The following is a 14,531-nucleotide window of genomic DNA, read 5'->3' on the forward strand; positions in this document are numbered from 1 at the left end:
TGGATATTTCCAAATTATTATTGATATTGATGACCAAGAAAAGACTACCTTCACATGTCCTTTTGGAACATACCCCTATAAACGAATGCCTTTTAGCCTTTGTAATGCTCCTGGTACCTTCCAGCGGTGTATGCTTTATATATTTAGTGACATGGTAGAGCGTTTCATGGAAGTGTTCATGGATGATTTTTCTATCTAAGGAGACTCTTTCGCCGAATGCCTGTCTAACCTGTCTAAAGTTTTAACACGATGTGAAGAGAAGAGTCTCGTTTTAAATTGGGAAAAATGTCACTTAATGGTGAAAAAAGGCATAGTACTAGGTCACATCATATCTAGTGATGGCATCGAAGTAGATAAGGCCAAACTAGATAAGATAGTGACTCTACCTATACCACGGACTGTCCGTGATATTAAAGCCTTTCTAGGCCATGCAGGTTTTTATAGGCGTTTTATCAAAGATTTTTCGAAAATAGCTAGACCCTTAACTAATCTATTTTTAAAGAAGGCCATCTTTGATTTTAATTGTAACTGTAAACAGGCTTTTGAAACTTTAAAAGCCGCCTTAACTTCTGCACCCATTATACATCCTCCCGATTGGTCTAAACCTTTCGAACTCATGTGTGATGCTAGTGATTATGCAGTTGGTGCTGTCTTGGGACAGAAACTAGATAATAAATCCACTGTTATTTATTCTGCTAGTAAAACTCTAAACGATGCTCAGAGGAAATATACAACTACTGAAAAAGAATTCTTAGCTGTCGTTTATGCTTTAGATAAGTTTCGTCCTTATTTGGTTGCTTCTAAGACTCTAGTTTAAACGAACCATGCAGCCCTTAGATACCTTCTCGCAAAGAAAGATGCTAAGCAGAGATTAATCCGATGGATTTATTCTCCTACAAGAATTCACTTTAGAAATAAAGGACAAACAAGGGGTCGAAAATGTAGTTGCCGACCACTTATCTAGACTTACAAACGACGATGATAGTGATTCTGACTCCATACCTGAGTCTTTTTCGGATGAGCATCTGTATACTATTTTTTGTGCACGATGGTATGCTGATGATAACCGTAAAAAGAATAGTTTTACTAATGAATAAAGCGATGAAACTCTAAACGTAAGTAAAACTAAACGATAGTTTACGTGCCTAATTTATCAAAGTTTTCTACTCTCAATCAAATTAAAATATAGTAAAGTAGGAAGTTCGTTCCACTCCTAGTTTTTTAGCATGCGATGGTTTCGTGTCAACTAATCAATCATAAGTCTAGTGAGAGATTTACGAGGGGAATTCTATACTACGAGGTGAATTCAATTAACAAGTTACGAATAACGAAATGAGAGAATACTAAGGGTTTGAATCTAGATAAAGAATTAAAGAGAATTGAATCCACCTTAAGTCGACTTAATCCTACTAACAAAGACTCGTCGTGATCCAAATTGAATGCTTCACATATCAAAATAGTAATTCTAATCCCTAATTATACATGGCATTTCTACCAATTCATAACTAGCATGTGAGCGATTAAACCCATTCTCATGGTGAATTAATCGTTTCTAGAGTGGAATAATTATCACAACGATTTCTAACTTTAACAAAGATCAAGCTTCATCAAGGCCTCTTCAACCCCTCTAATGGAGGTTTAGCATTGATTCATACAACTATCATTTCCCATTGAATTAAAACTAGACATCATATAAAAATTCTATCTTTATGCAATTTGTCTAAACATTAATTGAAATCTTAGGTAATAACTAGGAAATGAATAACAAGTAATAAAGGAATTTAGATCTAAATAATTGTAAATGACAAAAAATCGAAATGAACAAGAATCTACTAATTTATTTATCTAATGATGAAGAACGATGATTTAAGAGTTTAATCTAAAACAAGAATTGAATTGAAACTAACTTAATTAAAAACAACTAAAACTAGATCTAGAATTATCTATAATTTAGGTCTAATTAGCTACCATTAACAAAGAGCTAAACTTTTGTTTTTATATGCTTCAGATCAAAAAATCGTGCATGGGCTTGGAGCCATGTTTTGGGCCGGAAAATCGGGCCCAAAACCCAATTCTTTTAGTCCAAAAACGACACTTCAGCTAGATTTGGCTTCAACAGACTTTTCGTCCACTTCTACTCTACTGATTTAGTCAAGGCTTAGACCATTGGAAAGCTCTTTCCGAGACGGTCGTTTTGACGTAAGGTAGGCCCAATTCTGAGGTCTGAGTCCAAAGATATGGTCTTCGGAAGTTCTGCTGACTTTGTGGACTTTGATTTTTCATCTTTTGACCGGGCTTTACAGACGCTTTGTCTTCTTGAAAATTGGCCTTTAATCATAGAACTCCTTAGCAACCGACCTTTGCTCCTTTATCTCGCTAAAGTGGCACATTTCTGCACATAATGGACTTTACTGCTTGAAATGCATAAAAACACGTAATCAGTGTTAACTCTTATTTATTACTCACATAATTGGTCTAAAAGTATGATTGTTAAGGGGTTAAAACTACATTTTTGGGCTCTTATCAAACAACCCCCAAACAGTATTTTGCTTGTCCTCAAGCAAATATGAGAAATTAGAATAAGTGACCAAAAAATGGAGTTCTAACTAATCTTGTTTTGCTGAGTGCGATTGCATTGACCATATGTAACAAGGCCTTAAACCACTAGGAATTCCCTAGTGGACGAGTTGTAGCCTCGTGAGAGTTTTCCAGTGAAGGTACTCACAAACTTCATCTATAATACAACGACTAAGAAATAAAACTATTGTTTCCTTATTCATGCTCTAAATTAACTATACATCTCACTAGCAATGAATATAGAATAATCAAGTCAAAACCTAAGCTAATATATGCATAATAATCAATCATCTATGATACAAATATATATACTATGAGTAATACTATGAAATGCCTAGCAGGTTCATTTCTGAAAACTCGGAATAGCGTCCTTAAGTAGGTCCTCACATAAATGTCAAGACAAAACCCACTCTGATTTTTCCTCAAGTTTATTTTACTCTAGTGTGCAGAGGGGCACACTTTACCTTAAATCTCAATGACAAACAAGGAAGTCGAGTCGATCAAACACATCTGCCACTTACTATCATACTAACCTATTCCTAATTGAGCTAGAGGTCTTTATTAGGTGTTGCGGGGATTAGGAGATGGTTTAAGAAGGAAGGAAATGGATATTCAAAAAGGACAATTCTTAGATAATAGAGTCTTCATATTGTGTAACTAGAGAAAACCTTGTTATTTACTTTTGCTTCTACACTTTGTTTCCATCCTTAGCCATATTTTTCTTTTTCTTTTCTTTGGCTTTTGACTCCATTTTATTATATTTTTGGAGTTTTTATTTATTTCTATTTTTCTTTTTCTTTTCCTTGGATGGAAACTTCTTTTCTTTTCCTGAAGCAACTAACTAATTTTTGTTTACACAGGTTTTTCTCTTCTTCTTTCTTCACTCATTCTATTCTCAGACTTATTCTAGATGGGATAAGTTGAATTTTTTATTTTGTTTTGTTTTTGTAATAGGGTAAAGGATTTACGGTTTATGGAAGGTTAAGGAAAGACTCAGAGGGGCTACTAGCGGAAAATAATTCATAGGTTTGAATTTCTGGCTATATCGATCCAAAGAGGGCCTAAATTCTCGCTTAGGATATGGCATAGTGATCAAGCAAGTGGACGTGTGATTTCTCTATCCGGATTTTACATCTCCCTCGTGTCATTTCTCAAATGTTCCGCTCATATAAGGCTTTAGGCTATATTCTCATAGGATTTGTAGAATAAGTACTCTAGCCTAGATTTCAGAAACTTACTGCTAATAATCATAGATACTCATGTAATATATTTATAGATAGATGCAAAGATTATTACCTACATATTAACCTAAGTTTCTAACAATTATTCTAATACAAAAGCTACGTGAGACTTCTAGATTATTAAAAGCATAGAGAAAGAAAACAATACCAATATTCCTACTTGTATAATATAAACTTATTTATTTATATTTTTGAATTTTTTAAAATTTTAACTAGAAAACAAGTGCATATTATACATATCTATATCCTAACAGATGCCTTAATTATACGTGTTTCTATGGCCCCCCCCCCCCCAAACAAAAATGCATGCTTTGTCCTCAAAGTATTTTAAATAACGAGGGTAGGAAAATACCATGGAAATGCGTGAAATTCTAGAACATCTGCAAAACAAGGGTAGAACATACTAATATTGGAAGGAAAACTGACGCAACTCTATAAGAGTTCCACCCATTATGGGGTTAACAGAATTAAATTGTTTGGGACATAAGCAGACAATAACAAAACTAAAAACTTACCTTATCTCCCGCTTAAGCATCCTCCTCCTCATCAAAGAGATGAGGTTCCTTCGCATCCTGCCAGGCCATTATAACTTGCCAAGCTTGCCGCCATTTATCATCTACTAATGCTAACCTGTTAAGTGTTATTATGTCTGATGGGATGTACGGGGTGACCAAATGAGGCTGCACCTGCCATCCCGGCCAAGTCATAATTCGCAATGAGCGAACCACCCAATTGGTGGGTCTCATGACTTCAACCCTTTTCCAATATGTGAATTGGGCACAGAATACAAGTAAACAACTAAGCATGATGCGGCTTACCAAAACAGGCATAAGAAGATACTTACGCCTCATGCTTTGGGCTCTCTTAAGACTAGCGACTAAAACTCGGGGAAGTATATTCCGAATAGAGAAATCACATGTCCACTTGCTTGATCACTATGTCATATCCTAAGCGAGAATTTAGGCCCTCTTTAGATTGATATAGCCAGAAATTCAAACCTATGAATTATTTTCAGCTAGTCGCCCCTCTGAGCCTTTCCTTAGCCTTTCATAACCCATAAATCCTTTACCCTGTTACAAAAACAAAACAAAATAAATAAAAAAAAAAATCAACCTACCCAATCTAGAATAAGTCTGAGAATAGAATGAGGAAGATAGAAGAAGAGAAAAACCGGTGTAAACAAAAGTTAGTTAATTGCTTCAGAAAATAAAGAAAAGAGGTTTCCATCTAAAGAAAAGAAAAATAAAAATAGAAATAAAATAAAAACTCTAAAAAAATAGAATAAAAGGAGTTAAAAGCCAAAGAAAAAGAAAAAAATATGGCTAAGGATGGAAACAAAGTGTAGAAGCAAAAGTAAATAACAAGGTTTTCTCTAAGTTACATAATATGAAGACTCTACTATCTCAGACTTGTCCTTTTGAATATCCATTTCCTTCCTTCTTAAACCATCTCCTAATCCCCGCAACACCTAATAAAGACCTCTAGCTCAATTAGGAATAGGTTAGTGTGATAGTAAGTGGCAGATGTGTTTGATCGACTCCGGCTTCCTTGTTGTCATTGAGATTGTAAGGTAAAGTGTGCCCACTGCATACTGGAGTAGCGAAACTTGAGTGGAAAAATCAGAGTGGTTTTCGTCTTGACATTTATGTGAGGACCTACTTAAGGACGTTATTCCGAGTTTTCATAAACGAACCTGCTAGGCATTTCATAGTATTACTCATAGTATTTATATTTGTATCATAGATGATTGATTATTATGCATATATTATCTTAGGTTTTTGACTTGGTTATTCTTATTCATTTGCTAGTGAGATGTATAGATAGTTGGGACATGAATGAGGAAACAATAGTTTTATTTCTTAGTCGTTGTAGTATAGTTGAAGTTTGTGAGTACCTTCACTGGAAAACTCTCACGAGGCTATAACTCGTCCACTAGGGAATTCCTAGTGGTTTAAGGCCTTGTTGCATATGGTCAATGCAATCGCACTCAAATAAACGAGAGTAGTTAGAACTCCATTTTGGTCACTTATTATAATTTCTCATCTTTGCTTGAGGACAAGCAAAATGCTGTTTTTGGGGTGGTTTGATAAGAGCCCAAAACTGTAGTTTTAACCCTCAGAATGATCATACTTTTAGACCAATTATGTGAGTAATAATTAAGAGTTAACACCGATTCACGTGTTTTATGCATTTCAGGTTTCAAAGTCCATTATGTGCAGAAATGTGCCACTTTAGCGAGATAAAGGAGCAAAGGTCGGTTACTAAGCAGTTCTGTGATTAAAGGCCAAGATTCAAGAAGACAAAGCCTTTCTAAAGCCCGGTCAAAAGCTGAAAAGTCGACGCGGGCAGAAACAGCACACAAGTCAGCAGAACTTCCGAATGCCGTATCTTTGGACTCAGACCTCGGAATGGGGCCTACCTTATGTCAAAACGACCGAATCGGAAAGAGATTTCCAATGGTCTAAGCCTTGATCTAATCAGAGGAGCAGAAGTGGATGAAAAGTCTGTTGAAGCCAACTGCAGCTGAAGAGGCCTTTTTGGACTGAAAGAATTGGGTTTTGGACCTTATTCTCTGGCCGAAAACATGGCTCCAAGCCCATGCACAATTTTTTGGATCTGAAAGTATAAAAACCAAAGCTTAACTCTTTGTTAATGGTAGCTAGTTAGACCTAAAACTATATAGAACTCTAGATCTAGTTTTTAGTAGAGTAATTAAGTTTAAGTTATGATAAAAACACTTATTTTACACGTTCCTTGGTTTTCAGTTACTTATTTCCTTAAGTCCGAGGTCCACAGTCCAAAGTCCGAGGTCCACAGTCCAAGTCCAAAGTCTAAACTCCAACGTCCGTATAGTCGTACGTTTTAGTCAAGTTACCTTACTCACGTGGGATTGGTAGGATAGGTCGAGTAAGGGATCGTCCAAGCCTTAGGGTTTGGATAGGTTCACAACTGGAATTACAACTTAAAGTGAGTAGGATTTTAGGTTTCTTTTTAGTTGGTTTTAATTAAATTAACGGTAATGTAAATTACTACGGTGATTAAATATAGGTAAACAAAATGTAGAGAAACAGGGAGAGAGTTAATCATGCTCATGCAAGAATCATTTTTCAACAGTTTTTATTACTAAATCACTACATCTCTAGTTCGTCTCGTTTCGGAGACGACGTCGAGTATTGATCCCTAGTGCATGCCCACATCTCTAGGTCGCATTTCACTAGCATAAGGAGTTTCGATAATACCTCATCTCTGGTATATTATTTCCGCTCCTGGCACAAGTTCACATCAGCTGGACGAATTGGAGAGTCGTCGACACCGACACCGCAGAGTCGCGAGACATTTTGGATCGCGACGCGAGGCTATCCCGAGCATCGACACTCTAACTTTGTGCGATCTCCGTCATTTTGGGACGGATGTTAATTCTATGCCTAATTCCTAAGTAGTGATTCTAGAATATTAACGAGTCAATCCGATTTTACACGAAGCGAAGATAACCACTCCCCGAGGGGGATTAGCTCATCATCATAGAAGGAATAATAAAACTTGTTTGTATACATTAAGTAAATAAATGCGGACGAAATTAAACAAGAAAAGAAATAAGCTGTTATTAAGGGTAAAATAACTTACTTTATTAAAATTTCTTTGAAATAAAAATGGCCGAAAAATGTAAGTCTTGAAGAAGAAAAAATTAAAGCGTAGCTAAAGCATTAATATCTTTGAAGACCTTCTAATGAAGGCGAACCCCCATATATATATAGCGGATGTCCCTTCACGTGAATTCATTTGGTATCGAATCAGGTTTGGTTTTTAGCTAATTGAAAAGTTCAAAACTTTGAGAATCAAAGTTTTGTTTTAAACGTATTAAAGTTTTGTCTTTTTGCAGATTTTAAGTTTCGTCTTGTAGCTCATTTCAATTTAAACCACCTGGTTTGAATTGGTACGTGTCTTCTCTCTTGCCAGGTGGTATCAAATTGAAGAAGAAACTTGCCACCTGCCTATGCTGACTCATCATGCCTTCTGGGCCCGCAGAGTGTGTCCACTTAGTGTGTCCAGTGGCGGCGCTGATTTTGGCGTTTTTACGACTTTTTGTCCTTGCGTAGAGTTAAATTAGCCCGTGGTCGCTATGGCAGCTTCACTAGCCAACGTCGGCACCTAGATTTATCCGATTTGAGCTTCGGAAGCTTCCTGCCTCTTTATATGTGGGCCCGTCTTGCACTGGTTCTGTTCTTTTGGAAACTTCGCTCTAGTCGGGGCTTTGTTGGGCTTTTACGGGGATTGAGCGGGAATTCCAATATTCCCAGATTCTTGTATTTGGCAGCTTCACTAGCCAACGTCGGCACCTAGATTTATCCGATTTGAGCATCGGAAGTTTCTTGCTTCTTTATATGTTGGCCCGTTCTGCCCTGGTTCTGTTCTTTTGGGAACTTCGGCTTCACGGGGTCGAGTGGGAAACTCCAAATATTCCCGTATTCACGTACTTTTGATGCATGTTTTATCACTATATTCATTTTAATCGCAGAAACCTGCAAAAGTACGAAAATATAATTATTACATGATTATTAAACACATAATCGACCAAAATGCTATGTCTCGGGGTTTAATATTACAATTTTGGGTGCTTATCACACTACCCCAAAAAGACTTTGCTTGTCCTCAAGCAAAGAAGAGACATAAAACGATAAGTGATAAAAATGTGTTGTCCTAAGCTAAATCTCATTTTCGCAGAGTCGCGGTTGCATTGACCGTATGCAACAAGGCCTTGAACCGCTAGGAATTCCCTAGTGGACGAGTTATAGCCTCGTGAGAGTTTTCGAGAGAAGATACTCACAAACTTCATTTATACTACAACGACTTAGTAACAAAGGCTTGTTTCTTTAATTAATCTCAGGTATCTAGACATCTCACTAGTAAGGGAAACAAGGATTTAATTCTTTTCAATTCAAGTTAATATACATACAATAATCGAAACATCTACATATGAGCATGCATGCAGTGATCTAATAATGAAAAGTATGAGCAGGGCCGTTTCTGGATCCTTTGGATAGCGTCCTTAAGTAGGTTCTCACAGGTATGTGTCGAAACACAATTTCTCTCTTATTTTTCCACTCAAGCTTTGCTATCTCCGATTAATGCGATGGGCACCGCGTTTCCTCACATACTCAATGACGGTCGGAGGAGCCGAGGTCGAAGTCACAACTACTACTTATTATCACACTATCCTATTCCTAATTGAGCTAGAGGTCTTTATTAGGTGTTATGGGGCTTAGGTGGTAGTGTAGAAGAAAATGGAATGGAAAGTTCAAAAATGATAAGTATGAGAGAATAAGGTCTTGAGATATTTATACTTTTTTTTTTTTTTTTTTTTTTTTTTTTTTTCTAACATGGTTTCCATACTTGGATTTTTCAAGCTTTTGTATTCCCTTTTGATTTGATCTTTGGGGAAATTCTAACCTTGATATTTCTTCCATTTTTGGAAACATATTTCTATTTTCTTTTTCTTCTCTTAAAAAAGCAGTAACCGATTTTGATTTGTGACAAGGTTTTTCTCTTCATTTTTCTGCGACTTAATCCTATTTCTCATACTCATCATCTAGGTAGGCTTATTTATTTGTGGTTACTAGATGGGTAATGATTTTATTGGTAAAGTAGAAAGGATTAATGAAAGGTTCAATTAAGCGACTAGCGGTAAAATTTTTTTAGGTCACGAATTTTTTGGCTATATCGATCCAAAGGAGGCCTAAATTCTCGCCTAGGATTTGGGTAGTGATCAAGTAAGTAGACGTGTGAACTTCTCTATTCGGAAGAACTACTCCTCTGTGTCATTACTCATATATCATACATTTGAGGCTTTTGGTTAGATTCTTACAGGATATGGAAACTAAGTTGTCTAACCTTGGGTCCCAGAAACTTACTGCTGTATACATTTAATGATAGTCAGTGCATGAATGCTCATGAAAAGATGTAAAAACTATTGCATACGTATTAAATTAAGTTTCTAAGAACAAGTCCTAATTTTTATGCTAGGGTGAGATTTCTAAATATTTTTCATCATAGAAAGAGAAACGAGAATTTGTCACTAAATACGTTTATTTAGACATTAAGTAAACAATGCATGCCTAATTTTTGCAAAAGGTTCTCACCACCCCCAAACAGTCGGACACTGTGTCCTCAAAGTGTTTAGAGGAAGAAAGATTATACCTGAGAGTCTTTGGGCAAAAATAAAGCTGACGTCATCCACAGAAATTTATTGTACCACACTATATATTATACATCATAAAAGTAGAAGCACACTGTTAGAGTAGCACACTGTTAGGTCACTTATTTATTTCACATCAAAACATAAAACCAATATGTACAAGCATCAACTCACATTGCCCCAGCCTTGAACTGGGGGATAGTCCCTCCTTGCCTCGTCCCTGTAGAAATGCCATTCCTTCGCATCCCGCCAATCTATCATAGCTTTCCAGACTTCACTCCATTTCCTCTTCTTTGCATTGTCTAGATGAGCTATCATTTTTTCATCATTAGGGAAAGAACGAACTTTCTTAAGATACCTTGCAGGGCGTGTCCATGTCCGAAATCGCAAGGAACGAATTATCTTGTTTGTTGGACACATGGAGTCGACCTTTATCCAGTCCTGAAAGGTGGCTGCAAACTCAGGGAAGTACGTCCTCACTATCCTCCATGCCAGAATCGCGGGGGTGATATAGTCTTGCCGAAAAAGACCGAGCCTTCTTAAGATTCTCAATTACTAGTTCTCAATGTAATGTCAGTGGTGCGTTCTTTCAAGTGATAAATGTAAAATGAATAGTTTACCTCACTTAAATGAACGATGAATCCAAACGTAAGTAAACTAAACTTAATACTTTTACGTTAATCTATTATCAAAGCTTCTACTCTCAATGCGAATTGCACTAAATGGAGTACGAAGTTCGTTCCACTCCTAGTTCCCTAGCACGGATTGTTTTCTAAGTCTAACTAGTCGCTCTTAAGTCAATGAGAGCTTTATGAAGGGTGTTATACTACGATGAAACTAAAATGAGTCTACGTTGAATTTAACTACGAATACTATGGGAATATGCTTGTTTTTGAATCTAGATAAAGGATTAGGGGAATTGAATCCACCTCGAATCCAACTTAATAACCTAGTATAGATTCTTGTATCTCGATTCTCACGCTCTTACGGCAAGAAATTCGAGTTCTAATCCCTAGTGTTCATGGCATTTCTACCGAGTACTAACTAGCATGTGAAGTCGTCCACCCATTCTCATGGCGAAACACGACTTTCTAGAGTGGAATAGAATCTACAAACAATTCTACACTAACAACTAAGTTTTCATCAAGGCTTCATCAACCCTCTAATGGAGGTTTTAGCCTTGATTCATTAAACTAACATTTCCCATTGAATATAAACTAAACATAATGAAAAGATTCTAACTTTATGCGATTTCACTAAACAATAATCGAAATCTAATTAATAACTATGAAATGATAACAAACAATAATGGAATTTAGATCTATAAATCGAAATTGTCAAAATAACTATTTTTATTATCTAATCAATCAAGAACAATAATTTGAGAGTTTAATCTAAAACAAGAATTGAAATGAAATTAAACTTAATTAATCTAATGAAAACTAGATCTAGAATTAAGGTTTAATGGAGGCTAACTAATCTAATTTATTTTCTAACCTAACTATCTACCATTAACAATGAACTAAGCTTTTGTTCTTATACATTCAGATCCAAAATTCGTGCATGGGCTTGGAGCCATGGGTTGGGCCAGAGAATCAGGCCCAAAACCCAATTCTTTCACTCCCAAAAAGGCCTCTTCAGCTGCAGTTGACTTCCACAGACTTTTCGTCCACTTCTGCTCCTCTGATTGGGTCAAGGCTTGGACCATTACAAAGCTCTTTCCGAGCCGGTCGTTTTGACATAAGGTATGCCCAATTCTGAGGTCTGAGTCCAAAGATATGGCTTTCGAAGTTCTCACGACTTTTGCTCCTCAGATCTCGCTAAAGTGGTACATTTCGCATAATAATGGACTTTGAAGCCCGAAATGCATAAAAACGCGTGTCGGTGTTAACTCTTACTTATTATTCACATAATTGGTCTAACAAAGATGATTATTAAGGGGTTAAAACTACAGTTTTGGGCTCTTATCAAACCACCCCCAAACAAAGATTTTGCTTGTCCTCAAGCAAATATGAGAAATTAGAATAAGTGACCAAAAATGGAGTTCTAACTACTCTCGTTTAACTGAGTGCGATTGCATTGACCATATGCAACAAGGCCTTAAACCACTAGGAATTCCCTAGTGGACGAAGTTATAGCCCTCGGAGAGTTTCCAAACAAGGTACTCACAAACTTCATCTATACTACAACGACTAAGAAAATAAAACTATTGTTTCCTTATTCATGCTCAACTATCTATACATCTCTAGCAATTACATAAGAATAACCAAATCAAAACCCTAAGTTAATATATGCATAATAATCAATCATCTACAATAAACATATATACAATGAGTAGTACTATCAAATGTTTAGCGGGTTTGTTTCCTCGAAACTTCGAATAAGCGTCCTTAAATAGGTTCTCACAATAATAGTCAAGAAACAACACTCTGATTTTTCCACTCAAGTTTCGCTACTCCAATTAGGTAGTGGGCACACTTTACCTTACAATCTCAATGACAACAAGGAAGCCGGTCGATCAAACACATCCGCCAATTTACTATCACACTAACCTATTCCTAATCGAGCTAGAGGTCTTTTATTAGGTGTTACGGGATTAGGAGATGGTTTAAGAAGGAAGGAAATGGATATTCAAAAAGGACAAGTCCGAGATAATAGAGTCTTCAGATTATGTAACTTAGAGAAAACCTTGTTATTTTCTTTTTGCTTCTACACTTTGTTTCCATCCTTAGCCATTTTTTTTTTTTTTTTCCTTGGCTTTTGACTCCTTTTTATTCTATTTTTTGGAGTTTTTATTTTATTTCTATTTTTCTTTTCTTTGGATGGAAACTTCTTTTCTTTATTTTCTGAAGCAACTAACAATTTTTGTTTACACTGTGTTTTCTCTTTCTTCTTTCTTCACTCATTCTATTCTCGACTTATTCTAAATTGGGTAGGTTGATTTATTCTTTTTTTTTTTTATTTTGTTTTTGTTTTTTGTAAAGGGTAAAAGGAATTGTGGTGTATGGAAGGCTAAAGAAGAGGCTCGAGTGGCGACTAGCGGAAAATAATTCATAGGTTTGAATTTCTGGCTATATCGATCCAAAGAGCGCCTAAATTCTCACTTAGGATATGGTTTAGTGATCAAGCAAGTGGACGTGTGATTTCTCTATCCGGATTTTACTTCTCCCTTGTGTCATTTCTCAAATGTTTCGCTTCATATAAGGCTTTTAGGCTATATTCTCACAGATTTTGTAGAATAAAGTACTCTAGCCTAGATTTCAGAAACTTCATCGCTAACAATCATAGATACTCATGTAATATATTTATAGATAGATGCAAAGATTATTACCTACGATTAACCTAAGTTTCTAACAATTATTCCGATGCAAATGCTACTTATTGAGACTTCTAGATTGTTAAAAGCATGGAGAAAGAACAATACCAATATTCCTAAGTGTATAGCATAACTTATTTATTTATATTTTTAAATTTTTGAAATTTTTAACTAGAAAACAAATGCATATTATATATTTATATCCTAGCGGATGTCTTAATTACACGTTTTCTATGCCCCCCAAACAAGAAGCATGCTTTGTCCTCAAAGCATTTAAATAAAGAGGGTAGAAAAATACCATGGAAACGCCGCGTGAAATTCAGAAACATCCGCAAAAACAAGGTTAGAACGTACTAATATAGGAAATAAAAATTGACGCGAACTCTATAAGAGTTCCACCCATTATGGGGTTAACGTAATTAAATTGCTTGGGACATAAGCGCACACTCAACGTAAACTAAAACTTACCTCCACCCCGGACATGCATATTATCTACCCAATAGCATCATGGGTCTTGTATTTCAGCGGGCATGGCAAGTCCAAGAACAATTTCTAGCAAGACCCATAAGCGGTTCCTAGCCTACGTGTGTGATCACCTCGCGAAACCAAGCATCATAAGTAGTGCTTTGGAACAAATCTTTGAAAGACTGTTCTGGTATTATTATAGGAGATGTCATCTCAAAATTACGCTCTGGAATAGCTATGAATGATCTGGAAACTACCCGTAGAAAACTGGAATTTTTCTGGTCCACGGAAGTCAGGGCGCGGGCGCGCTCATATAAGGCGCGAGTCGCGCTCTGAAATTTTTAGAATTCCAGTGTTTTAGCGCGGGTCGCGCTCAACATGGTATGGGCGCTTCTAGGTCCAGTAGATGAGGGTGGTCAAATTGAAGCTGGCGCCTCGAAAGCAAAATTCAGAACAAAATATATCTGAGAGCGCCGAAAGGCGCTTCCCCTGAGGCGAGCGAAAAGCGCGGAGTTGCTGAAAATTGAAAATTGAGACGAAACGTGGGAGTGAAAGGTGAGTGATGGAAGTTAGGTGTAGTGTAGGTTGTGAGTGTAGAATGAATGAAGTTTATATAAAATCATGCTGGAATAGATAACACCACCCCCAAACAGTTTGGGAAGGTGGGATCAACATTAACTAATCACGCACAATGAAAATAACGACATTATATTCATATTGTCATTCAAACAACATTTCA

The sequence above is a fragment of the Coptis chinensis genome, chromosome 5 (genome assembly GCF_015680905.1).
Source record: "Coptis chinensis isolate HL-2020 chromosome 5, ASM1568090v1, whole genome shotgun sequence".
Taxonomy (NCBI): Eukaryota; Viridiplantae; Streptophyta; class Magnoliopsida; order Ranunculales; family Ranunculaceae; genus Coptis; species Coptis chinensis.